The following is a 26,147-nucleotide window of genomic DNA, read 5'->3' as shown; positions in this document are numbered from 1 at the left end:
CGAGGATCCCTTTTCCAGTACTGGATGGCGAGCCCAGCCCAAAGAGCCGGATGAACTGGTAGATTGTAACCCGACTGGTTACACACACACTGAGTGACTATTGAACATTGAAAGACTGAAATTGACTTTAAAAAAGACACAAAAGACAATATATCCTTAGGTCGACTATTTGTGGGGTTTATTTTATTTTGTTTTCAAGAAGCGCGCTCTACTTTTGTTAAATGTGCACGACTTTAATAATTGTTAATAAATGCAATTGTGTTTTCTACACCTACTGTGTACAAGTCCTCTGTTGTCATACACCCTTGGCTCCTACGAATCTAGAACCTGTCTGATCTGGTCCATATTTCCCTTCTGTCCTCGTACTGTGGTTAAAGGTAACTATACTGCCGTACTACATACAAAGAAGGCAAGAAGTAGCACTAACAGGTCTAGTATTGCACCACCAGTGTTACATGTATATTAAAGAAAGTAAAAGTGTTGGTTTTTGCTCTCACAGGAGAATATCTATGTGTGCACAATGACTGGGCAACAATTAGTGTAATTGTTCCGATAAATGACAAACGCTCTGTTCTTTCACACAAGGCTGAATGGGTAAGGCTATCTTTAACCCCCCCAAAATCCAACCAGCTCATCTTTAATAACACCAGCTCATACAAGTGCCCCACTTTCACCTAGTAGCCACCCACATGTGGCCACCTGCATCCTCTGTATTTCTCAAGTAGGAAAGAAGGAAGTAAGAATCAGCCCTGCAACCAAGCCTCCTCTACAACAGCCCAGCCAGCTCCTTATCAATCTTCCCACCTAGGCAGCTGCACAACGACAGTCTCCAGGGTCGGCTGTCTGCAGGATTTTCCTTCAAAGGTTGACGTCAGGGATTTGGGAAGGACATTCTTCAGGCTAAATGTTAGTCTGCTTTAGCTGTTATAGACCCAGTTTTTAATAATGATAATGGATTGCGTTTATATAACCATTCATTCACTCTCACATTCACACACTGGTGGAGGCAATCTACAGTTGTAGCCACAGCTGCCCTGGGACAGACTGACAGAAGAGAGGCTGCCCAAGGACACGATGACCAGGACAGACCGAGCCGGGGATCGAACCAGCAACCTTCTGGTTACAAGATGAGCTTCCCAAAGCCCTGGATCTTTATCCTGATGGAACACCTAATTGTGTCCCATCATCCACATTTCATAACAACAGATATAATGCTACTGTTATCATTTTCCATTGGATGATTGTCTTTGGAACAGGAATGATATCTGAGGTTTTCCAAAGACTGGTGGCGGTCTGATTATGGTGTCAGCTCCTCTCCACGGGTGTTTAAGAGAAATGCTGAAAGTCTGTCAGGGTCTGAGGACTTCTTAGGCAAACATGTTTAAACCAGAACATTTTGTGCATCAGTCAACAGTCTGTCATTATCACCATGTTCCTTAAAATACATAAAAAGGAATCCAGTTCCTTCATGGATTGTACTGTGAAATCACCAGTCCCAAACCACACAGGGTTCACGCTCATTAGAACCTTTGGGTACTCCAGGCTGAATGACTTTGTTCTGGAATCACTGATGAATGATGAGAAGGTCCATCTCTCTCTGAACATGTTTGACATATCTGAGCTTGAACGGTCAAATTTTACTTTGTGAGTGAAGGATGGACGTGTGATTTGGGGGTAGCCTTAACCAAACTTAACCATAACACTGTCATGCTGTGACATGGATTTATTTCTCTCACCCCAGCCAATCACAGCAGATGGCCCCGCCCCTCCCTGAGCCTGGTTCTGCTGGAGGTTTCTTCCTGTTAAAAGGGAGTTTTTCCTTCCCACTGTCGCCAAAGTGCTGCTCATAGGGGGTCATATGATTGTTGGCTTTTTCTCTGTATCTATGAAGCGCCTTGAGGCGACTTTTGTTGTGATTTGGTGCTATATAAATAAAATTGAATTGAATTGAATTGAATTTGTTTCCTGAGAGTGAATCATATGTGAAGTGGTCCTATGGTGGATTGCAGAGGGCGTGGACAAATGACATTAAATTCATTCTCTCATTGAGACTAGTTTCAATCAGTCTCTCTGCACAAGTCACGCATGATCCTGAGGTCTGCATTTAACAAACTAAATCTGCAGCATGAACTGTTGGGATTTTCAAATCATTCATAAAGTGATTCATTTCAATTTTATTTATATTTGGTGCCAAATCACGACACAGAAAAACTGAAAAAAAAAAGAAACAAAAAAATGAATCCTCGGGCAGAGCCAGCCTGTGAGCAGAGAGAAACAGACATTAATAATAATTAATGATTGAATGAAAAGTGATGTATAAACCTAACAGCCTTCAGCTTCCATAACGCTCTGACTCTGCTCCGGATTTGCAGCTCTTCTCTCCACGTTTGCTTCTGTTAGAGTTTTTCCTTCTCACTGTTTCAACCTGCACACATGTGACAGGTGTGAAAGGGTGTGGAAACGCCACGGAGAACATTACGCTGCCTGTAATACCATTGTGAATGAAAGCTTTGGTGGTGGGTCAGTAATGGTTGGGGGTCAGTTGTATGTACAGAGATGGCTGCAGGCTAGGCCATGGCACCTCAGCTGCTGCTGGGTATCAGGATAATCAAATGTAGTTCATGTAATCGTAGTTTTTGATGATAGAAATTGTGTTTTGACAGTTTGTTTATCTTTTCATAAACAAATCTCTGTAAAAACACAGATACTATAGATACATGTTATTTGAATTGCAGATGTTAAGCCCTGATGTTCAGTGTAGTTTCCACACTGGAATCATGAACAGCAGTTTCTAAAGCAGTCACATATTTGGTTTCTGGGAGTGCATGGGCCAGAGTTTTCTTCATCTTCTTTTTTCATGTTCAATTATTAGACTTTGATATCATTGCATCATGTTTTCTTCTATCCACACAAGCACTTATTTTCTAGGTTTTAGCTGCTTTCATATAAATGCACCATGATGCCATCTCCATCTGTCTGCCTGCAGAGGTTCCCTGATCCCTTTGACCTGAATGTGTTGAGCTGCATGTTAATTTAATAAAACAAACAGGAGCATGTATATAGTTACAAAGACTTTTTATTAGATTTCTTTCAAAGGAAGCGCGCTTAATGTGTAAGGCTAATGCACATTTAGCACCTCCACACTTAACTGACAGCAAAATGGAGCTAAAATCCAAATGAAAGAAAACATGAGAGGTTGTCAGCACCCCGGGCACCATTCAGCAGTAAATAGTGACTCTGACAGTAATTGAGATGCATCAAAATGGCTCTGTAAGTGATCTGTCAGAGACTGGATATGGGAGTGTGTGTAGCACAAAGGGACACGGTGCAATCCACCTGACTTCTCGGTTTGCTTTCTGAATGCAAGGGAGCATCTCGGCAGTTTGCAATATTCCAGCTAAATTAGTTTGCTCTTCTCTCAGGGAAGCCAAATCTATAAAGCAGCTACTTTGGCATTTAGAAAATCCATTTACCATGATTGAAACTATCCAGCTGAAACCACTACAGTCAGTCTTTTCATTCCCAAGAGCTCGTACATCTTACATATGATGCTTTCAAATAACCTGGAAAGAGAAGCAATCTCCATATCATGCATGTGGCACTAAGCCATCGACACACTCTGCCATCAGTTTTTAGTTATTTTTAGCAAGTTTCACCTGTTTCTACTATCAGTTTAATGTCATGTGTTTTACGATTAATCCTACCAAATGAGATGCCCGAGAGCCCAGAGCTATATGCACTAAACAGGAAGAGTTCCCTCCTCACATGGATGGTTTGATATTCTTTACATTTTGATATGTATTTAAATGCAATGGCAAGGGCACCAACTAAAACATAAAACATGTTGATTTCAGTTTCGGTTCGTCTACAGTAAGCTTTGCTTTCTGCAAGCGTCAGCTACATTTAATTGGATCCCTGTGGTTATGAACTCCGTTCTCATTGGGTGATGTTTCAGAAAGTGGTTTTTAAAAACCTTCCTGAATCACACTTTGTTCTTTAACTGCCAGGAGGGAAGGATAACTCACACTACCAATGAATACAACACTCAGTGTTGTTGGTCTGTAAATAAGGAACAGAAAGAAGTCGTGTGTGCTGATGTGCGATCACCAAGGTAACTCATGATGTAGACTGTTGTACATCAAATTGCAAGAAAACTGTAATTTATAGAGTCTGCATCGTATACCTTTACATACCCCTAATCAGAAGCATCACAGCTGTTATTATGTGGTGGCTTTTTGCTGGCTGAGGGCCTTAAATGTACTGTTTATGAATAATGGTTATCAGTAGCTTATAAAGTGAGTGCAGTCCCAACAGTGTTGAATTTAAACAGTAGATCAGACGAAGCATTTCCAATGACAAAGACAGGCACAGTGTCAGGAGGCAGGAATAATGAAAAGCTTTTTATCAGAAATGTTATTCAAGCTTTTGTATTCGAGCAGGTTTGCCAGAGAGACCGTCGAATTTATGAAACATGTTGCTTTGTTTGCATTTAGGATCCCCATTCAGTTTGTATAGTTTGTGTATGCTGGGCCTGCCTCATTATTCTATGAGAGGAAACGTGTTTCAGAAGCAGAGAAAGTGGTGATTTCCACAGGAGTGATAACATTTATAAATAAATAAATAAAAAGCCAGACTTGAGAGCACTGAATTTCACCAGGACTTCCTGCCGTTCAAATAAAAAGGAATCAAAGGTGAAATAAAAAAGAATAACAGACAACAAGAAAAAGAAGAAACCAGCGGAGGACGAGTCCGTGTAATCTGTCAGGCACTCTGACTGCACAACAATAATGTGTGTGTGTGTGTGAGTGTGTGTGTGTCTGTGTCTGTGTGTGTGTGTGTGTGTGTGTGTGTGTGTGTCTGTGTGTGTCTGTGTGTGTGTGTCTGTGTGTGTCTGTGTGTGTGTGTGTGTGTGTGTGTGTGTCTGTGTGTGTGTGTGTGTGTGTGTGTGTGTGTGTCTGTGTGTGTGTGTGTGTCTGTCTGTGTGTGTGTGTGTGTGTGTGTGTCTGTGTGTGTGTGTGTCTGTCTGTGTGTGTCTGTGTGTGTGTGTGTGTGTGTGTGTGTGTCTGTGTGTGTCTGTGTGTGTGTGTGTGTGTGTGTCTGTGTGTGTGTGTGTGTCTGTGTGTGTGTCTGTGTTTCACTCTAAAGAAATATGTGGTTGGATGATTACTAAGGTCAGTAAACACTGCTGTAGGAGAGAAGACCAAAGCTTTGGCACTGCACTTAAAACTATTGGCAATCCTTGTTAATTGTGCTTTTTGAATAAATTGGCTGTTAGTGAGCAGCGATCACAGCCGCACTCACATTCAGCTGCACAGCACCATTGTGATTCGCTTTAATACTCTCAGGTTTTCAGGTTTGATCTCATCACACATCACTATAACTTCACACCTGTGTACAAAGAGATGATGTCAGAGCTCAGCCTTAATCAAAATGTGTGGACTATGTTTAAAAATCAGATCATTTAAAGAAGTGCTCGAGAATCCCAACACAGTTGTGTCTACCAAAAGCTTCTGATCACAGACATTTAACCAAATATTAGTGGAGCTGTATACATATTTTTGACTCATGTGTAGATTAATGAGTAACCAAAACGAGCTCAAGCTTCTGCACCCAGCTCTTCTTTTTTACAGACTTCCCCACAAAGTGAAGCAGACGATGAGAAACGGATGAGAAACAACGGGAACTAAAAATGTCAAGATTATGAAACTCGAGCTGAACTTAACCACAACGACAAGCTAGAATGGCAAAAACAAAGCACCTGAGCAGGAAGGCTGCCCTGCGACCAAAGCTCCATCAGAGTAAACAGGAGGGCAGGTGGAGCTGCTGCTGTGACATGATGTTAAGTATTGCGCTTAAATTTCATACAATAAAACACTGAGTGAGTTGGAGCGTGGGTGGGTGGTTTGAATGCAAACATAACAGCATCGCTTTGTCCTGTGATATTTGTGATGATTTAATATTACAGCGTCACATGCAGTCCCCTGTCAGCTTTGTGATGTCCATTTTCTGTCCGTGCACTGTTTTGTCCTGTTTTATTATCATGTTACACCAATCAAAAACAAAACCAACAAAATGCACCAGGAGCAACAGACTCATTGCCGTTGCCAGGCAACAGAAACTGCAGGAATCCTCAGGTAAAAAGTTAAATCTCACGACATCCAAAATAAACAAGCAAATGTTAGTTATTCAGTGGTATGGACAGGCCTGCTGTAAGCTGTTTGACTTCACAGTGACCTCTGTCATTTATTATTTATTAGAGGTGTGGGATGCACAACTCTTGGAGTTGGTTCCTTACTTAATGCAAGCCCTGCAGATGCAAATTAAAGCATGATCCCAAAACCTCACGCCTCATTTCTCATCTCATACATTCTGTTGTGCCGGGGGCAGCTGCTGCCAGTTTACAAGTCTGCACCAGCAGCATTTACTGGTGTAGTCCCACAACAGTTTGTGCAGTTTATCTAAAAATGTACACAGGCACCCATTAACCACCTAAAGAAGGTCCCTAAAGAAGTTGAGTTGAGATTATAACTTAATTAATAAATTGCTCCTTTGGAGTATCAATATTTTTCATGTTTCCAATGGGGCTATTTTTGACAGCACGAATCAGGTACTAATGAAATACTCACTGTCTACGAGTACTTAAACATAGGTACAGCAGAAGGAAACAAGGCTGTAGGGAACAAGGAGGAGGAAAGGAGAGATAAATTATAAATAACCTCAGGTAAACAAAACAGGGGCCTTAGTTACAGGTGCACATCACACTCCACACACTGTATTCTCACAGTAAGTTCTGACTGTGATGCACTGAGGAAATAACAGACTGATCTTAGAATGTGTTTCACATTTCAATGTTTGGATTTTAAGAGAGTTGAGAAAATCAGCAGAAACCTCACTGAGAGCTAATAAACTCCAGTTTTAATATCCGAAATGAATGATCATTAATGTGAGTACCTGACAGGTTAGTTCCCCAAAGACCAGACAGACAAAAAGCTTGATATCAGACAGAACTGTCAAATCAATCCAGTCTGACTGTGTTAGCCCAAGGCAAACACAGGAACAGAGGAACAGTCTCTGTGTGTTTAACCCAACCAGTTAGATTTTACTGGTTTAAAAATAACAAAGTAGGTTTTCATGCCTACAGGGAGTGCAGAATTATTAGGCAAGTTGTATTTTTGAGGAATAATTTTATTATTGAACAACAACCATGTTCTCAATGAACCCAAAAAACTCATTAATATCAAAGCTGAATGTTTGTGGAAGTAGTTTTTAGTTTGTTTTTAGTTTGAGCTATTTTAGGGGGATATCTGTGTGTGCAGGTGACTATTACTGTGCATAATTATTAGGCAACTTGACAAAAAACAAATATATACCCATTTCAATTATTTATTTTTACCAGTGAAACCAATATAACATCTCCACATTCACAAATATACATTTCTGACATTCAAAAACAAAACAAAAACAAATCAGCGACCAATATAGCCACCTTTCTTTGCAAGGACACTCAAAAGCCTGCCATCCATGGATTCTGTCAGTGTTTTGATCTGTTCACCATCAACATTGCGTGCAGCAGCAACCACAGCCTCCCAGACACTGTTCAGAGAGGTGTACTGTTTTCCCTCCTTGTAAATCTCACATTTGATGATGGACCACAGGTTCTCAATGGGGTTCAGATCAGGTGAACAAGGAGGCCATGTCATTAGTTTTTCTTCTTTTATACCCTTTCTTGCCAGCCACGCTGTGGAGTACTTGGACGCGTGTGATGGAGCATTGTCCTGCATGAAAATCATGTTTTTCTTGAATGATGCAGACTTCTTCCTGTACCACTGCTTGAAGGTGTCTTCCAGAAACTGGCAGTAGGACTGGGAGTTGAGCTTGACTCCATCCTCAACCCGAAAAGGCCCCACAAGCTCATCTTTGATGATACCAGCCCAAACCAGTACTCCACCTCCACCTTGCTGGCGTCTGAGTCGGACTGGAGCTCTCTGCCCTTTACCAATCCAGCCACGGGCCCATCCATCTGGCCCATCAAGACTCACTCTCATTTCATCAGTCCATAAAACCTTAGAAAAACCAGTCTTGAGATATTTCTTGGCCCAGTCTTGACGTTTCAGCTTGTGTGTCTTGTTCAGTGGTGGTCGTCTTTCAGCCTTTCTTACCTTGGCCATGTCTCTGAGTATTGCACACCTTGTGCTTTTGGGCACTCCAGTGATGTTGCAGCTCTGAAATATGGCCAAACTGGTGGCAAGTGGCATCTTGGCAGCTGCACGCTTGACTTTTCTCAGTTCATGGGCAATTATTTTGTGCCTTGGTTTTTCCACACGCTTCTTGCGACCCTGTTGACTATTTTGAATGAAACGCTTGATTGTTCGATGAACACGCTTCAGAAGCTTTGCAATTTTGAGACTGCTGCATCCCTCTGCAAGATCTCTCACTATTTTTGACTTTTCTGAGCCTGTCAAGTCCTTCTTTTGACCCATTTTGCCAAAGGAAAGGACGTTGCCTAATAATTATGCACACCTGATATAGGGTGTTGATGTCATTAGACCACACCCCTTCTCATTACAGAGATGCACATCACCTAATATGCTTAATTGGTAGTAGGCTTTCGAGCCTATACAGCTTGGAGTAAGACAACATGCATGAAGAGGATTATGTGGACAAAATACTCAAAATTTGCCTAATAATTCTGCACTCCCTGTATACAGAACCAAGTCTTTCTAACAAAAATATTAATATTACTCTTGGCCTGCATCAAACTTGCTGTGATGGTCCCTCAGTTTTCTCCATGCTGGTTTACCACACTCTTTCTTTCTCACGCCGCCTTAAGCACCCTCTCTCCCCTGTGTGTGTGTGTTTGTGTTTGCTTCAGTGCGGGGGGGGGGGGGGGGGGGGGGACTCGTCCTGTGCTCCCACCATTGGTTTCTGCCAGGCCTGGACTGGAACAAAAATCGGCCCGGGCATTTTGACCAGAGACTGGCCCACCAGGTATTACAGGAAAAGCCATAAAGAGAGAATGAGAGGAGAAGAGGCAGCTGTGCAGGATAAAGATGCAGAATAAATCCAGTTTTGTGTCTTTTTCCATTAAGTCCGGGACAAACTGTGTTCCTTCTCACCTCAATATGAATATTTTCTCTGAATTCAGTTTTTACGGGACGGTTGGCAACTCTACTAACTAACCTTATGAATAAAATAAAGTTCAATATCAGTAACATCATAGGACCCACCTAGCTGCATAGAAACTCCGTCATGCTAGCTAGTACGCAGTACGAGTTATTGTAACTGACTGTAAAAAGTTAGCACAACGAAAATAAACTCCACCTAAACTTGGTTTATATCTGACCCAGATAGACTGCAGGTCATAACTTCTTACCTGAAGTTCAGTTCACCTGATACTCGGACCGGCTGCTCCTCCTGCCTCCCCTTTCCCTCATCCACCTGCTGGCCTCTGAGGAAAACCTGCCCCTGTGGAGAGAGCCTTTCATGCAGAGCAGTGGACAAAGAGAGGCTCTGTGGAGAACCTGGGACCTTTGGACGAACTGGGACCTCTGGACAAACTGGGACCTTTGGACAAACTGGGACCTTTAAACAAACTGAGACCTTTGGACGAACTGGGACCTCTGGACAAACTGCGACCTTTGGACAAACTGGGGCCTTTGGACAAACTGGGATCTTTGAATGAACTGGGACCTTTAAACAAACTAGGACCTTTGGACGAACTGGGACCTTTGAGCAAACTGGGACCTTTGGACAAACTGGGACCTTTGATCAAACTGGGACCTTTGGACAACATGGGACTTCTGGACAAACTGCGACCTTTGATCGAACTGGGACATTTGGACAAACTGGGACATTTGGACAAACTGCGACCTTTGGACAAACTGGGACCTTTAAACAAACTGAGACCTTTGGACGAACTGGGACCTCTGGACAAACTGCGACCTTTGGACAAACTGGGGCCTTTGGACAAACTGGGATCTTTGAATGAACTGGGACCTTTAAACAAACTAGGACCTTTGGACAAACTGGGACCTTTGAGCAAACTGCGACCTTTGGACAAACTGGGACCTTTAAACAAACTGAGACCTTTGGACGAACTGGGACCTCTGGACAAACTGCGACCTTTGGACAAACTGGGGCCTTTGGACAAACTGGGATCTTTGAATGAACTGGGACCTTTAAACAAACTAGGACCTTTGGACGAACTGGGACCTTTGAGCAAACTGGGACCTTTGGACAAACTGGGACCTTTGGACAAACTGGGACTTCTGGACAAACTGCGACCTTTGATCGAACTGGGACATTTGGACAAACTGGGACATTTGGACAAACTGGGACCTTTGAACAAACTGAGACCTTTGGACAAACTGCGATCTCTGGAAAAACTGCAACATTTGATCAAACTGGGACATTTGGACAAACTGGGAACTTTGAGCAAACTGGGACCTTTGGACAAACTGCGACCTCTGGACAAACTGCGACCTTTGATCGAACTGGGACATTTGGACAAACTAGGACATTTGGACAAACTCCAACCTTTGATCGAACTGGGATATTTGGACAAACTGGGACCTTTGAGCAAACTGGGACCTTCACTGATGCTGATCTTGTGTTTGAAATGTTGTTTTGCCTTCATGTTGTAAATAAAGTAGAACATGAATGCTTATTTCATGCACACACACTTTTAAATATACTAAGTTCTTTGGTTTTGAAAGCATTCACATCAGTCTTCAGACATCAGGACAATTAACAATTTTCCACACATATCACCATTCTTTCAGCTCAGTTTTGTAGCATCATTCACGCAATACTTTCATCAACATTTTACACTCCTCCCTAAACTTCCTTAAAAAAATAAAATAAAATAAATCGTCTCTCATACACGCACCATGCCCTTTTTTTCTCAACACAATGTGCACCTTTAATCATTCATCCAAATAACAATTTCACACTTCATTTATACATTCACACATTTATATATCACAAAAGACTGCCAGTAACTGCCAAGATAAATTATTTCCATTACCATATTACCTCTTCAAAACCGATATTATTCACCATTTCCATATCACAGTTTCCAAACCTCAGTACCGGTACACCTAACGTTTTCCTTGATTAATTTCAAAGCCTCTAAGCCCAGGTCCAACCTTGCCGATCAAATTTAAAAAAAAAAAAAAAATCAAATTTCTAGGCCCTATGTTAATTTAAAAGTGGTCCCCGTGAGTTGACCGGAAACCCCACTCGTGGGCGCTTTTGAATCCCGTCTGCGCCATTAAGCATTACTTAAGGTTTACCTGACAATCACGTTCAAACGGGACCATCCGGGTCCAACCTTGTCAGTCAAACGGTGCAAGAAAAGTGGTGCTTGACCACTGATTATTAACGACTGTCCCTATCTGTTGTGGGTATCACCCGGATGAGCCTGTCGTCACAGGAAATTGCAGCGCATCCGCCGCAAGACGGAGCCATCACACTCAGAACATTTTGCACCCCTAGAAGTCCAACTTCTGTCATAAAATTTATTTAAATACATTTAAAAGCACCACTGTGGGGATTCAACTGCTGAATTATCTGGTGCCCGAGTCCAACTCTACCACTTATCAATACAGGAATATATCCCTTAACCCTTTAAGACCTACCATAGAACCAAGTCCACCAGAGCTTATATTATATTTTTACATGCTGTGGAGCCATTTTTGGGAGCATTTCAAGATGATATACATCAATACAACCATTATAGCCCAAATTTTAATAACATATCTGCATTAGGTGCATAGTAATTACATAAATTGCAAAAAAGTGCAATAAACTACAAAAAAATTTAAAATCGTTTTTGTTTTTTTTTTAACATATATTTCTAGTTAGAGAAATTTAAGAGGCTTATCCCTCAAAACTGTAAATACAAAAAAGTTGCACAAAATTGTTTCCCACCACAGGAAATCACAGTTTTATTTTTGAAATACACCATTTTTTATATACTGCAGGAAAAACGAAAATGAATACTATACTGCAAATTTGCAAAAAAAAAAACCAGCATTTGCATCAAAATAAACTATTTCCAGCAGTGCAATTTGACTTGTAAGCATCCCAGAAACAACACAGAAAGTCATAAAGTCAAACATAACTTTTAAAAACACCAGTATAGGCTCATAAGGCCCTGATGGTAAAAAAAAAAAAAACTACATTTCCGCAAAATGACATCACTTCCAGTTTCAGGCAGGACATGGCGGACATGCGATAGTTCGTGCTGATGGACGTAGGAAGTGTTACAGACAGCTGATCGGATCGGCAAAGCGTGTTTCTGGAATATTATGTTGTTGTTGCTGCAAGTGCTTTTTATGCAGTTTTTGCAAAGCTATATGTGAAAGGAAACTGTGCCCTAGGACAAGCTGATGGCACAAGATGTAAGTACAACTCCTCCGGTTTCATATGCAAAACAAATTATTGCGCTAGCTTACGTGGTTGCAGAGCTACCGGGATTTAAAAATAGTTACGCAAAACAGGGCGTGCCCACTCGGCTTTAAAGGGTTAACCAAATATCCTAACCCAATATCTCTTTTCTTGGCTGACGTAATACACACACACATAACACACCAACTTCAAACATACGTCACAACAATTAAAAATCTACCCCAGTATTAACAACAATGAGCTTTCATCAAATAACCCCAAACTTTACCTGTATTTATCCCAGATTACCCAAAATTGTCATGGACATGTCACCTGAAATCTACTTAACAGATTTTATAATTTAGTTTAATTTCCACTACTGAGCCAATTTAATGGTAACAATCATCAATTCAGTGGACAACTAATTTAGAATTCATCCAATGTGCACAATTTTCAACAGGCTTGCGCTTATTTACACTCTTTTAGACCGGTCTGTTGTCCACCTCATATCAGATCGTACCTTAAGGTCCAAATTAGTCCCCTCAGACGCGCAAGAATCTCGGGTCACTGGCACCAAGTGTTAAAAACCGTTCTTTTGGATTCTTCAGGGCCAAGAAAACACGACTCAAAGGTGGTCTTTTTACTTTAAAAATGATCTTTAATTTACATATTCCCGGAATATGGAGACCTCAGCACAAAACACACAGCCCCAGGTCTGAAGCACAAACGGAAGCCTAGTTATTTATATACTACCACACTTTAAGTTTTGATCAAACAGCCTAGTTGGTTTCACTTTCACTTCATTCTGGCTGCAAAAGCACGCTCTGCAAAAGCATGCAGTTTCCTGTCTGCACTTGTTGGCACAGAGTGTACTCAGAGTTAGGCCTTTCTCATATGAAGCAATATAATCAGCATATAAACATTTAAGTTGATAAATTTAAACCTCAACAAGTCCATTGACACTTGCTGTCATTTCAACTGAGAATGCTTCTTTAATTAATAAGAATAGAAATGTTTAATTTATCCCTCCTGCCATCCTTTAAAAAACTCACACCCATCACCCTAGGGACCATTCTCAGCCACGCCATAAAAAGACCATATATCCATATTTTATTCCACTTTAAATTAGCCAACCTTGTAAAACTACTTCTCCCTGAAATATTCATGTAAAGTTTTAATTATATTTTCGTTGTTTTAACCCTTCAAATCCCAGTGTTATTACATGAGCGCCCTGTGTTATAAGCCCCAAAAACCAAAAAACGAAACTAAATATTTCCACAAAAAACCAGTTGAAGTAATATGTGATTGTCATTATAAGTAGGCCTTTAGATGGACCAAAGATTGGCACCAACATACATTTTGACCTGCCATTATTTTTTTTGCATTTTTTTGCAATTTAAAAATTAAAACTTCAAGGCCCTGAGTCTTCATTGACATCCAAGAAAAGAAGAAAAAATAAAATCATATGATGATAATTTGGGGTTGAAAAATAGCGTTTATAATGGAAGTCAATGGGCAGAAAATGGTCCCCAGGGTGATGGGTGTGGGGATTTCTGCTGCTCAGCCATTTTAGGCTGATTTAAGGAATTCACACTGGAATATTAACATTGACAGGTAAAAACTATCCTGTGGCAAGTTTGGTTATATTCCACTGAACACAGTGGAAATGGCAGCCATTTAACACATAGCAGTGGCACAAAAAGGTCCCAAGAAGGCAGGAGGGTTAAAGTAAAACATGGCAACCACCCCATCCTGTATGTTACAACACACATGTTGATTGTTGTCTTTTATGTAATTCATAAATGCTGATCTACCCTAACTTAATTATTACTTAATTCTACTAAATATGATTTTGAGCAGGGTTTCATTAAGAAGGAAACAACAGACACCTTCACAACAGCATCCAAAGTCAGAAGGGTCTCTTTAATTGTAAAATATAGAAATGAAGATAAAAATGACTGAAAAGGAAAGGAATGAATGTCCACGCCCACAGCTGCATGGATGTTGCATGAACTTAGTCTCACCCTTGGTGTGCAACAGTAAAACCTGCCAGTTCATAAAAACAGGTGTTTGATCACAGTCGATGGCAGCAGATACCTTACTGTGATTGGCCCTGTTGGGTGTAATGCGTTACTGAGTAACGCGTTACTGTAATTAAATTACTTTTCCACTGAAAAAGTAGAGTAACAGATTACTGTTCATTTTTAGGTATTTTAATTACAGTTACTTACAATGTGCTTGCGTTACATTGTAAAATAATTAAACTCGCTGAATATCATTATTTAATTTCAATAATTTGTCTTCTAAACGTAGAAGTAAACTCTGCTGCTTTAACATCGTTGTAGTGCAGCTGTACGTCATTTTGCGGCAGTTTGCTGCACAGTCGTATTCTAAAGCAGAAGCTGTCGGACTCGCTGAAGCGAGTGGCTGTTTTATGACGTGGACATACTCCCGTCTCTTCACTTTTCTGAAACAAGCAGACAAGAACATTACAGTAATATGTAAAAACTATCGGCTGCTGTTAATAGCACGAGTAATCTACTGAAGCGCCTGACACAGAGCATAGACGAACACTTCTGAGTGATTCTTGTTCATCATCCATGGATAACACCGCGGCAACTCCTGCTAAGCAGCAAAACGTGATTTTACTTCAGCAGCACAGAAAGCGTCTGCAGGTGAGCTTAAAAATGATTGCAGGCTACACTGTGGAAGAGATGCTACCGCTGCGTACTGTAGTCTCCGTCTTTAAAAATGTATTTATTATTTAAAGAGTTTAATTTCTATTGTTTGTCCACTCAAGGTTTAGAGGGATTTTAAGAAGCATTTAGTTAAATCACTTATTTAGTAATTAAGTTACTTTTCAGACACAGATATTGACTAAGTAATTAGTAATTAATTACTTTTTTAAAGTTACTTACCCAACACTGGTGATCGGACCACCATTGGTAGTTTGTCTTTGTCAGTATAACCTGTCACCATCACAGGAGCTGATGTGGAGATCGTCGAGGACTGCTGGTACCTGGGGGTACACTTGGACTGTGAACTGGACTGGACCAAGAACACCAATGCTGCCTTCAAAAAAGAGCAGAGTCGGCTTTTCCTACTGAGGCGACTCAGGTCCTTCAATGTTGGTGGGAAAATGCTGACCATGTTCTATCACTCGGTGGTGGAGAGCGTCGTGTTCTCTGCAGCAGTGTGCTGGGGCAGTGGGGTGAAGACAGCCGATGCCAACAGGCTGAACAAACTGATTAAACAGGCTGGTTCTGTCCTGGGTGTCAGACTGGAGAACCTAGAGGAGGTGTCTGAGAGGAGAATGCTAAAAACACCTCTTTGTATCATGGACAACCCCTCCCACCCCATGCACGCCCCCATGGTGGACCATCGGAGCAAACGCAGCAGAAGACTCATTGCCCCGAAACGCAGAACTGACCGCCACAGGAAATCCTCTGTGCCGGTATCACTCTTCCTCACTCTGTAGGTGATTTTCCTGAGACTATCACCAATGTCACACTGTTCCCTCTCAGACCGTGCAATATTACCCAACAGTACCTCATTGAATATTTGTTTCATCCCCCCATCATACGCTGCTACTCCCTTTATTATATTGCACAATACTATGTCACTTTCTAGAATCGCCTGCACTGATGGTTCAGTTATTTATTCACCAGGATATAGTTATGTATATTACTTCGTTAGAGTTATTTGATACTATGCCTTGCACTATCCTACTGTATATTTCTGTACTATTCTTATTGTATATATTGTATATCTTATTCATCTGTTCCTCTGACTCTCCTGCTGCTTTGAGCATGTACATGACAAAAGAATTTCCCTCGGGATAAATAAAGTTATTCTTATGCTTAAAAGCACTAAATGGATCTGCTGATATTCCGAATAATGGAAAACACCCATGATCATCTTATGATTCATTCTAGTTTTCATGTAGTAAACATGTACAACAAGAACGGTTCAAAGAAACCCTTCAAAGCCCACAGTTACCACAGTTCATGGTGTGTGTGTGGAAACTTCTGACCACAACTCTGACTCTGTTTTATTTTAAGCCAGTGGCTGTTTGTGGTTTGAGGATTATCTTGAGAAACAGGTTGCTGTCAAGTGCTTCAAATATTATTTTTCAGTAATGACAACAAAAGAAAAATCATCTCAGCTGCTGGCCTTATCTACAAGGTTAGTACCATCAGGTATTACTGGGGGTGCGTGCTGTTTTTGATGCATCTCTTTCACGGGGAATGAGAGTAAACAGCTGCCACATCCAGATTAACACTCATGACTCCTTTGCCACTAAATTGGATTAGTAATTGCAACTTTCACTCTACCAGAGAAAGTACATGATTACATTACTACGACACTACTAATAACCTCTCAGAGTGGCCTCAGTGGATTATGTGGTAAATATGGCAGATGAAACGGAAGCTGACAGCCTTTCCTTTCTTCAACTGCCTGATCGCTTTTTTTTTATCCTGGAGTTTAGTGCAGTTTGACTCATCATGTCCTTCATGGTCTTCTGATGTTATTATCCTTGAGTTTTTTCTTTCCATGACTCTCTTACATCACAAACGAGGTTAACAGCAGAGATCTCTGAACTCCAGCAACACAGTTAAAGAGTTTGTCAAGTCAAGTCAAGTTGGCTTTATTGTCACTTCAAACATATACAGTTTAACAGTACACAGTGAGGCGAAACAACGTTCCTCCAGGAACCAAGGTGCTACATGCAACATAAATTTACAACATAAATTAACAGAAAACACTAAACTAGCAAACTAAGAGGCCTAGTTAGCTGGCTAGCAGAGACAAGACAGACTGACCTAACATAAATTACAACATAAATTAAAAAAAAACTATCTAACTATCTAAGGAAGACTTTTTTTTTTGTTATCAGACAGCAGACAACAAAGTGCACGTGCAAATGTGAAAACGAGAGCAGCAAAGTGACAGAATGATAGAAAAACACAACGTAACATAATAATAAGGTTTTGTGATGATGAGTTGAGGTAGTGGAGGAACAGTAAACTTTCCTTAGTGTAGCAGCAAAAATTAGGAAGTGCAGAAGTTAGTGCAGAAAGTCCAGTAATAATATTGTGCAAAAGAGCATTTACAGGTTGGTGTGTACGATGGTTTGGTGGTGTAGGTCAGTGTGCTTGCGCTGCTTGCGCTTGTGTTGATTAGTCAGTCCAGTCTCAATGTTTTGAGGTAGATGAGTTAAGCTGAGTGATAATGTTTGTGTGTGTGTGTGTGTGTGTGTGTGTGTGTGTGTGTGTGTGTGTGTGTGTGTGTGTGTGTGTGTGTGTGTGTGTGTGTGTGTGTGTACATTTTTTCTCATTTGTGTCTAAAGACTTTTCTTCTCATGATGTCTCATGTAGCTTTTTTTCTGATAATTGTGACTAAATATAGTCCCAGCGCCTGTGAAAGACAGTAAGTAAGGCTTTATGGAGCTGAAGACAGACAGATGGAGAAATTGCACATGGTTTCCTGGCAAAACCTGTTCCAATAATGGCAGAAAGCCACACACACAGACTGGGAATTACTTCTCAGGATGAATTTCTGGTCTCCTGGTGTGAAGTTCTGCCTCATCTACTCTGTGATGAATCCATCACCGATTTCCAGGCTTACTGCTGTCTTCCAAATTCATAGAAAGACAACATTAGCATACATGTGCAGGAACTTTAAATTGACACAACAGTGCTCTTTGCACACCAGGAAAAAGCTCTCTCCAGTGTGATATGATACCAAACCTCCATCCCACATAAGACACACCATGGACAATGTGATATTTCTGTTCAGTAAATGAGCTGTTAATAATTCGCTTGCATGCTTTTTCTTTTTCTGAATCCAGCTTGATAACGATGCATCCATCAGCTCTATCAGCTGCCAGAATGCGGACGCATTAGTAACACTACTGCTGATTTTTTTTTCCATCTGGGATTTGTGATGAGGCCTCCCACTGCTTCTCTTTAAAGCAGCATTTCCCAGCCATGAAGTCACTCTCAGTTGGAAAAGCCTTTTCCAAATCCACAGTGGAGCTCAGTAAAGATTTAATAAGAATGCTTATTTTATGTCCTTTATCATCCGTTTTCAGGCTGCTGATGGCCAGCCACTGAAGATTGTTTACTATTTGAGGGTGTGAAGCATGTTATCTGGCAGCCTAATGGAGCATTTGCAGAATTCATGCAATTATTCGGTGTCCCTGTGCACTCGCTGTTATCTCGAGGCGAGATGCTTTAAAAGTTGTGCGAGGAGCCAGCACAGCTCCCTGAGCCGCAGATGCTCAGATCAGGTTGCTATAATGGGGAAGCTAAAGACAGCATTCCTTTGTTATCAGTGAGCGTGAGGACATTGTCTTCTGAGAGGATGTGGCTGCTGTTATCTTTGTCACTTGACACACAGGAACCAGCTGTGATACATCACCCCGCTTTATCATCATGCTTTTCAAACATAGTGGCCAAATCTGGCCACATTGCAGCTGCGAACAACATGATACTGTTTTTGCAACAGCACACAATCAGATAGCAGCAGCTGACAGCTAGTGATTCATGGCAAAAACCTGCACGCTTATTATCTTTGACAAAGATCATCGAAAACATAAAATATGTCTCGGTTTACATGATTTCAATCACCTGATCATGTTGGAACCATTTATCAGACAACAGGACACATTTTGTGCATTACTAACAGCAGAATAGTGCGTTTGTGTTGTGGAACAGTGGCTGCAGAGACAATGCGTCCCTGAAATCACGGGTCATTAAATGCTGCTTTGTCTTAGCTTCCACCTTCTCGGCCAAGAAAAGAGTCCTTCACCGTGGCCTCCACCGTCTGCAGCAGGGAGACGACGTTTTTCACTGTAAGATGAGCAAACTGTGTCTAACTTTCTCTGCAATGGTGTAATTGTAAAGAAAGCCCATGATTATTCCAGCTGGTGCCACAGTTCAAAATATGAATCATCATGTTCAAACTTTAGAAACTGAGTTAATATGGAGGACATAACTCTGTGCTATGTTAGCAAGACTGCTGCTCAAAGGTTTCACAGTAACAACCAGTGTGCAAAGAAAAAACACAGCAGTGCACCAGTGACGTGCATTTTTTCAGCATGGAGGTAAATCGTGTGTCACAGATGTTAGTAAATCAGTTTGCGCACTTCTATCCTCCTCACTCTACTGCTTTTGTATTTTTAGCTAAAAAACCTCCCAGAAATACATCGTACGTATGAAACAATGCAGACATTTAGTTCTGCACACTGCCAAGAAGACATACCAAGAACCAGCCTGTCGCAGTTCAAACATGGTTTCTCTGACGTGTCCCAGCATTGCCACTGGCTACTACTTACCACTTTTTTATGTCCGATACCGATATCATAAATTTGGATATCTGCCGATACCGATATGAATCCGATATAGTGTTTTTTAATCAACAAAACTGTTTTTTAATATCTTGCTGCATTTTGTATAAGTTCATACTCAAGTTTAAAACAACAACTACACTAAAGCTATTCTGTTATACCTGTATGCAAAAAAAAAAATATTTCATAGTTCAGCAATACTGATCAATCTAATAAACTTAAACCTACACCATCCTCCCTATTCTGGTATTTTAAAGAGTACTTAGCGTAAATATTAAGCAACCTAACTAATAGGGTTCCAACTCCCAGCAACAACAAAAATAAATAAATAAAAAATAGGGAACCACCCCTCACGCTCCACCTCATGATGCTTAATCGACGTAACCAACCTTAATTTGATGCAGTGTGAAAAAAAATGCACAGAAATCAATTATTTTTCAAGAAATATTAAATAGATTCAACATCTTTCTTCAACAAAATTGCAGACTGCACAGATGGTACCTTCCCAAAGGAAAAAGTACTATAGCTTACTAGGGTATATATATTAAACTCAATAGTCACTATATACAGTAATTGACTTCTATTCATTTTACATCAAATTAAAAATTTGGGTGTCAGATAATTATTTATTAAAAGCTCGACATTTTAAATGAGAATAAGAAAGAAAAGTATGTCTTTGTGCCCCCTTTTCCCTGTTCATGCCCTATCGGCCCCCCTGGCTAAACTTTGCTAGATCCGCCCCTGCACAGTTACCAGCGTCAGCTACGTAGAAAAAGATCCTGGAGTAGAAAGTAATAATAAATAAATTCTAACAACAGCTGATCAAGCTTAAACGTGCTGCTGTTGTTCAGCCGCTGGTTTCCTCTTTCTGGTGCAAAGTGGGCCAAAAGCAAACTAGAGACACGGACTCGCGACAGAAAAGCCGATCAGCTGATCGTTAACCAGTTTCATGATTGAAGTAGCAGCAAGAAGAGACAGTCGCTCCATATATCGTTTGTTAAGCTTAACGCAGGAATGCTTTACAAACATTCAGAGATGGACTTACAAACTTGCTTTACTTCTCTCGGGGATAACTTTGTCGGAGATGAAATGCCGGGTTGCTAGCGAAGCTCCACATGCTATCCAGACCACCGACAGGTCCCGCATGCCACAGCCGCTCTATCACGTGATGCATACTGCTCCGACGTGCTAACGTTCTGAGGTGAGTTACGGCGTGTTGCAAGTTTTGTGAGGTGCTTTCGTGATATTTAATGGATCGGATTACATTTTTAATTTTTCTCCGATATCCGATCCAGTAATTTAGGTCAGTATCGGACCGATACCGATACGTAATATCGGATCGGTCCATCTCTACTACAAACTGAAAGAGGGCAAACAAAACTCTAAAATGCATAAATTCGTTTGGGACTGTTTTCTGTCAGAAGCTGAAAACTAGCCTTTGGTTACACACTTTTCATACAGGTAAACACACAATGTTGTTACATACACTCAGCATCAAACACACACAGTTCTGGCTTAGTGTAATAGTTTGGGCATAAGACACCTTGCTGGCTCATATGTAAGCAGTGGCATTAACTATATACTCAGTGATGAACTTGAGTTTTGATGTGTGCTCCTGCTCTGCTGGGCTCAGTGGGAAACCGCTGCCTCTCCAGGTGAGGCCCAGGTAAACGTGTCTGGTTATGTGACTCAGAATCCTGGAGCCTGCTGCGCTCTGGTGCAGATTCACACGCACTGAAGCTGCGGGGAGCCCAGACTGGCTAAAATTTTTCAAAAGACAAAACTTCTGTGTGGAACAGTGGGAGGAAGAATGAGAGCACCTGGTGGAGCGGCTTTAAATGTATCCAGATCCACTTTGAAGCTAAGACAAACTTATTTTAAAACACTGGAGATTTTCAAAATACTACACGACCCACTGTAGCCATGTGCTCTGATGTAAATCATTATGCACAGTGATTGAACCTGTTAGTGGTTTAACCAAAACTAAACAGCTTAGGCTGAATATTTGTAACTTCTCAAATATTATGAACTTACTGTGTCAAAAAAATCGAAGTTGGTAGTTCTGCTAACGCTGCTGTGAAAGGATGAGTCACAAGAATTTAATGAAAAATAGCAAAATAAATAAAATGATCTTTACTTTCTTTCTTTCTCGATGGATTTAATAAAACCTATAAGTTATCTAATCTAAGACCAATGTCACTACGGCTGACCTACATTTTAAAACAAGCATTCTTACCTGTAGACAATATTCAAAAAAGTCAGATTTTTTTATATGGAGCCCTCCATGATAACAGCCAACTGAACGCTCTTTATATTTTTTCACAAAGACTCTGGAGTACCAGACAAAACCAGAACCAGACATGATCAGAAAATCCCCTCTGAGCAAGAGAAACCAAGAGGAAGCCAGCAGAACCAGGAAGCTGTCCTCCAGGTCCCAAAACATGAACGTTAGCTTAACGAGTCTTTCCATGTCTGGCTGTGTTTCTTTAATTAAAATGAAATGTGTGATTAAGTGTCTGTTCCTTATGTACACCACCTGGATCCAATAGAGCTGTACAGACAGATGTTCACACCAGATTATACAGTGTAAATATAAAGTGTAATACGGTGATGTACATAAACATGAGTGACTCATAGACTAAGATGCATTAAATATTACAGCGAGCAAAACTGTTTCTCTGGTTCATAAAACACGATAAACACACAACAATATAAGAAGAATAATAACATTGTATCACTAAGTAAAAAACATCTTCCCAGAGTCATAATGTCGGCCTTTTGTTCGTTTGTTTCTGAAAAGACATCATTTTAATAGTTTGGCTTAAACACTGTTAACATGAATACAGTTTGGGGTTTGTGATGAGGCGATGCAGGACCTCTTTGTGTTACTCTAATGTTTTTGTGGCTTATACGGTGTACAGAATTTATGTATTACTGTAAGTCACTATTTACTAACAATACAATAACAAGGCAAGTACTAAAAACACTGAGCTGGTCTAACCAGTATGAGCTGTCGTTGCTCATACTGGGAGTAATCCGTTTGTCCAGAAAATATGATGAAGCTCAAATAGAGCACCAAGCTGCAGTGACTCAATCAGACTCAGTCACACCAGCAACAAACTGTAGAATTACATGCAAGTCTAAGCACACAACACAGCAGACTGACTGAGGAGCTGACTCCATTCATTCATACATTTTCTTCCACTTATTCAATTCAAGGTTTCTCTGGTGTTCAAAGAGCAGAGAAGAGGGAGGAGGAACAACAAGAGCAGACAGCAAAGTGGGAAATAAATTCACAATTAATAACCCAACAGGCTCCAGCATCAGCAAAGTAACAACAAAGCCCAAGTGCACCTGTTTGACTGAATTAGTATGATTTACTCACAACCATCTCGCAGATGTAACATTATGTACAGTAACTTGCATTTCGAACTGCATTTCATTGCCTTGTGTCACGGCGGAGCGAGCTACGCACAGTAGTTCGGCGTGCCTGTGTAGCGTGCTGACTAGACCCAAGCGCGGCTACGGCTAGCGGTGGGTTTGGAGCAGACACGCAGTTATTCTAGTAACGATCAGTGCACGAAGCATGGCTTCGGAACTGTCGTTACAGACAGAGAGCGAGCGGAGCCGGGAAGAGAAAAAGGATTGAAGGGAAAAACACTCACGGTTGCTGAATCAGGCGGAGACTGACGTCAGCAGAGTTTCGGAGCTCCTGACACGAAGTGAATGATGTCTGAGCGGCGAACAGGTGGGTGGCGTCTCTCTTTTAACCCCGGCCCCGTGATCAGCTGATCACAGCTGATCACCGGCTGACAGGACCCCCCACCCCCCGAGGACCGGCACCCGACGGGCCAGGACGGCGGCGGCGGAAATCCGAGATGAGGGAAGGATCCAAGATGAAGCGGGACGGCACCCAGGAGCGCTCATCAGGGCCGTAGCCAGCCCAGTCCACCAAATACTGGACCCCCCGGCCCCGGGGACGGGAGTCCAAGATCCGTCGGACAGTGTAGACAGGACCCAGCGAGGAAGTGACGCGCCGCTTAAGCTGCGAGACGTGGAAAACCGGATGGACCTTCATGGCGGGCGGAAGCCGGAGACGGTAAGCCACGGGGTTGAGCCGGGCAGTGACTTCGTACGGGCCGATGAACCGGGGAGTGAGCTTTTTGGACTCACCGCGCAGCCGCAGGTGCTTTGTGGAGAGCCAGACGCGGTCCCCCGGCTGGAAGGGGTGACCCGGGCGGTGGCGGCGACGATGCTGCCGGGTGTACAGAGCGTTGGCCCGGGTAATGGCAGCCCGCGCCTTGATCCAGGCCTGACGACAGCGGCGGACCATCCGTTCAGCAGCAGGCACGTCGACCCCCGCTTCCTGATGGCTGAAGATAGGAGGATGAAAACCATAACAGACCTCAAAGGGCGAGAGACCGGTGGCGGAAGAGACGTGAAGGTTATGAGACAACTCAGCCCACACCAGGTAACGAGGCCAAAGCGACGGTTGGGCGGAGACGAAGCACCGTAAGAAGCGCCCCAACTGTTGATTGGTCCGTTCAACCTGCCCATTGGTCTGAGGGTGATAGCCGGACGAGAGGCTGGGAGACGCTCCAATCAGGCGGCAAAAGGCTTTCCAGAACCTGGCGGTGAACTGGGGCCCCCGATCGGAGACTATGTCCTTGGGGAATCCGTGAAGCCGGACGACATGGTCCAGGAGGAGCTCGGCTGTCCGTTTGGTGGAGGGGAGGCCGGCCAGGGCGACCAGGTGCACCGCCTTAGAAAACCGGTCCACAAAGGTGAGGATGGTGTCAAGACCGTCCACAGATGGGAGGCCGGTAACAAAGTCAAGACCGACATGGGACCAGGGACGTCTCGGCATAGGGAGAGGGCGAAGGTCGCCAGCGGGCGGCTGGGTGGAGGACTTGGCCTGAGCACAGGTGTCACAGGCGGAAACGAAGTCATGGACGTCCCGAGTCATGGAGGGCCACCAGAAGGCACGATGGAGGAGCTGGAGGGTCCTGTCGGGCCCTGGGTGACCAGAGAGCGGGGAGGAGTGAGCCCAGAGCAACGCCTCCTGACGGCACCGGGATGGTACATAGAGCCTCCCAGCCGGGGTGTCAGGCGGAGGCGGTTCGGCGGTCAGGGCATCCCGGATAGAGTCCTCCAAGGGCCATCGAAGGGGGGCAGCGAAACAATGAGACGGTAGGATAGGTCCAGGGTCTGACGTGAGGCCGTCCTGGGCGAGCTGCCTGGAGAGAGCGTCCGCCTTGGTGTTCTTGGAGCCAGGGCGGTAGGCGAGGTGGAAGTTGTAAGGCTCGAAGAATAAGGCCCAACGGGCCTGCCTTGGGTTGAGCTGCTTGGCAGAACGAATATGGATCAGGTTCTGGTGATCAGCCCAGATCAGAAACGGTTCTTTCGCTCCCAGGAGCCAATGCCGCCACTCTTCCAAGGCCCACTTGATGGCCAGGAGTTCCCGGTCGCCGACACCGTACCGTCGCTGCGTGTCATAGAATTTCCTCGAGAAATAGCAGCACGGGTGAAGTTTCCCATCCAGGCCGTGTTGAGAGAGGACGGCGCCAGCGCCAACATCGGAGGCATCCACCTCCACCACAAAATCTCCGGCAGGATCAGGGTGGAGCAGGACGGGAGCCGTAGCAAACCGGCGGATAAGGTCTCGTAATGCCTGTTTCGCACCAGGGGGGAGGCAGAAGGGCTTGGGCAGGTTAGCTGGTTTGGTGAGGGATGTCAGTGGGGAGACAATGGTGCTGAAATTGCGGATAAAGCGCAGATAGAAATTGGCAAAGCCCAGGAAGCTCTGTAGCTGCTTAAGGCTGGAGGGCTGAGGCCACTGGGTCATGGCTTGGACCTTTTGCGGGTCCATGGTCAGGCCATTGGAGGAGATGGTGAAGCCCAGGAAGGTGGTGGACCGCTAATGGAAGGCACACTTCTCCAGTTTGCAGAACAGCTGGTACTCGAGCAGCCTGCTCAGCACGGCCCGCACATGGCGAATATGGTCCACTTCGGTGCGGGAGTAGATCAAGATGTCATCCAGATAGGCAAACACCCACTGGCCCAGCATGTCCCGCAAGACATCGTTGATCAGATGTTGGAAGACAGCAGGGCTGTTGCAGAGGCCGAAGGGCATCACCAGATACTCCCAGTGTCCATTAGGGGTGATGAAGGCCGTCTTCCATTCGTTCCCTTCCCTAATCCGCACCAAATTGTAGGCGCTGCGTAGGTCTAGTTTGGTGAAGATGCAGGCCTGGGAGAGGGAATCGAGTGCGGTGGATTGCAGAGGAAGAGGATGGCGGTTCTTAACAGTGATTTTATTCAAGCCCCAGTAGTCTATACAGGGGCGAAGCCCGCCGTCTTTCTTCTTGACAAAGAAGAATCCCGCAGCTGCCGGGGAGGTAGAAGG

Source organism: Rhamphochromis sp. 'chilingali' (assembly GCF_963969265.1).
Source record: "Rhamphochromis sp. 'chilingali' genome assembly, chromosome: 14".
Taxonomy (NCBI): Eukaryota; Metazoa; Chordata; class Actinopteri; order Cichliformes; family Cichlidae; genus Rhamphochromis; species Rhamphochromis sp. 'chilingali'.
Note: the sequence above shows the minus strand (reverse complement) of the source record.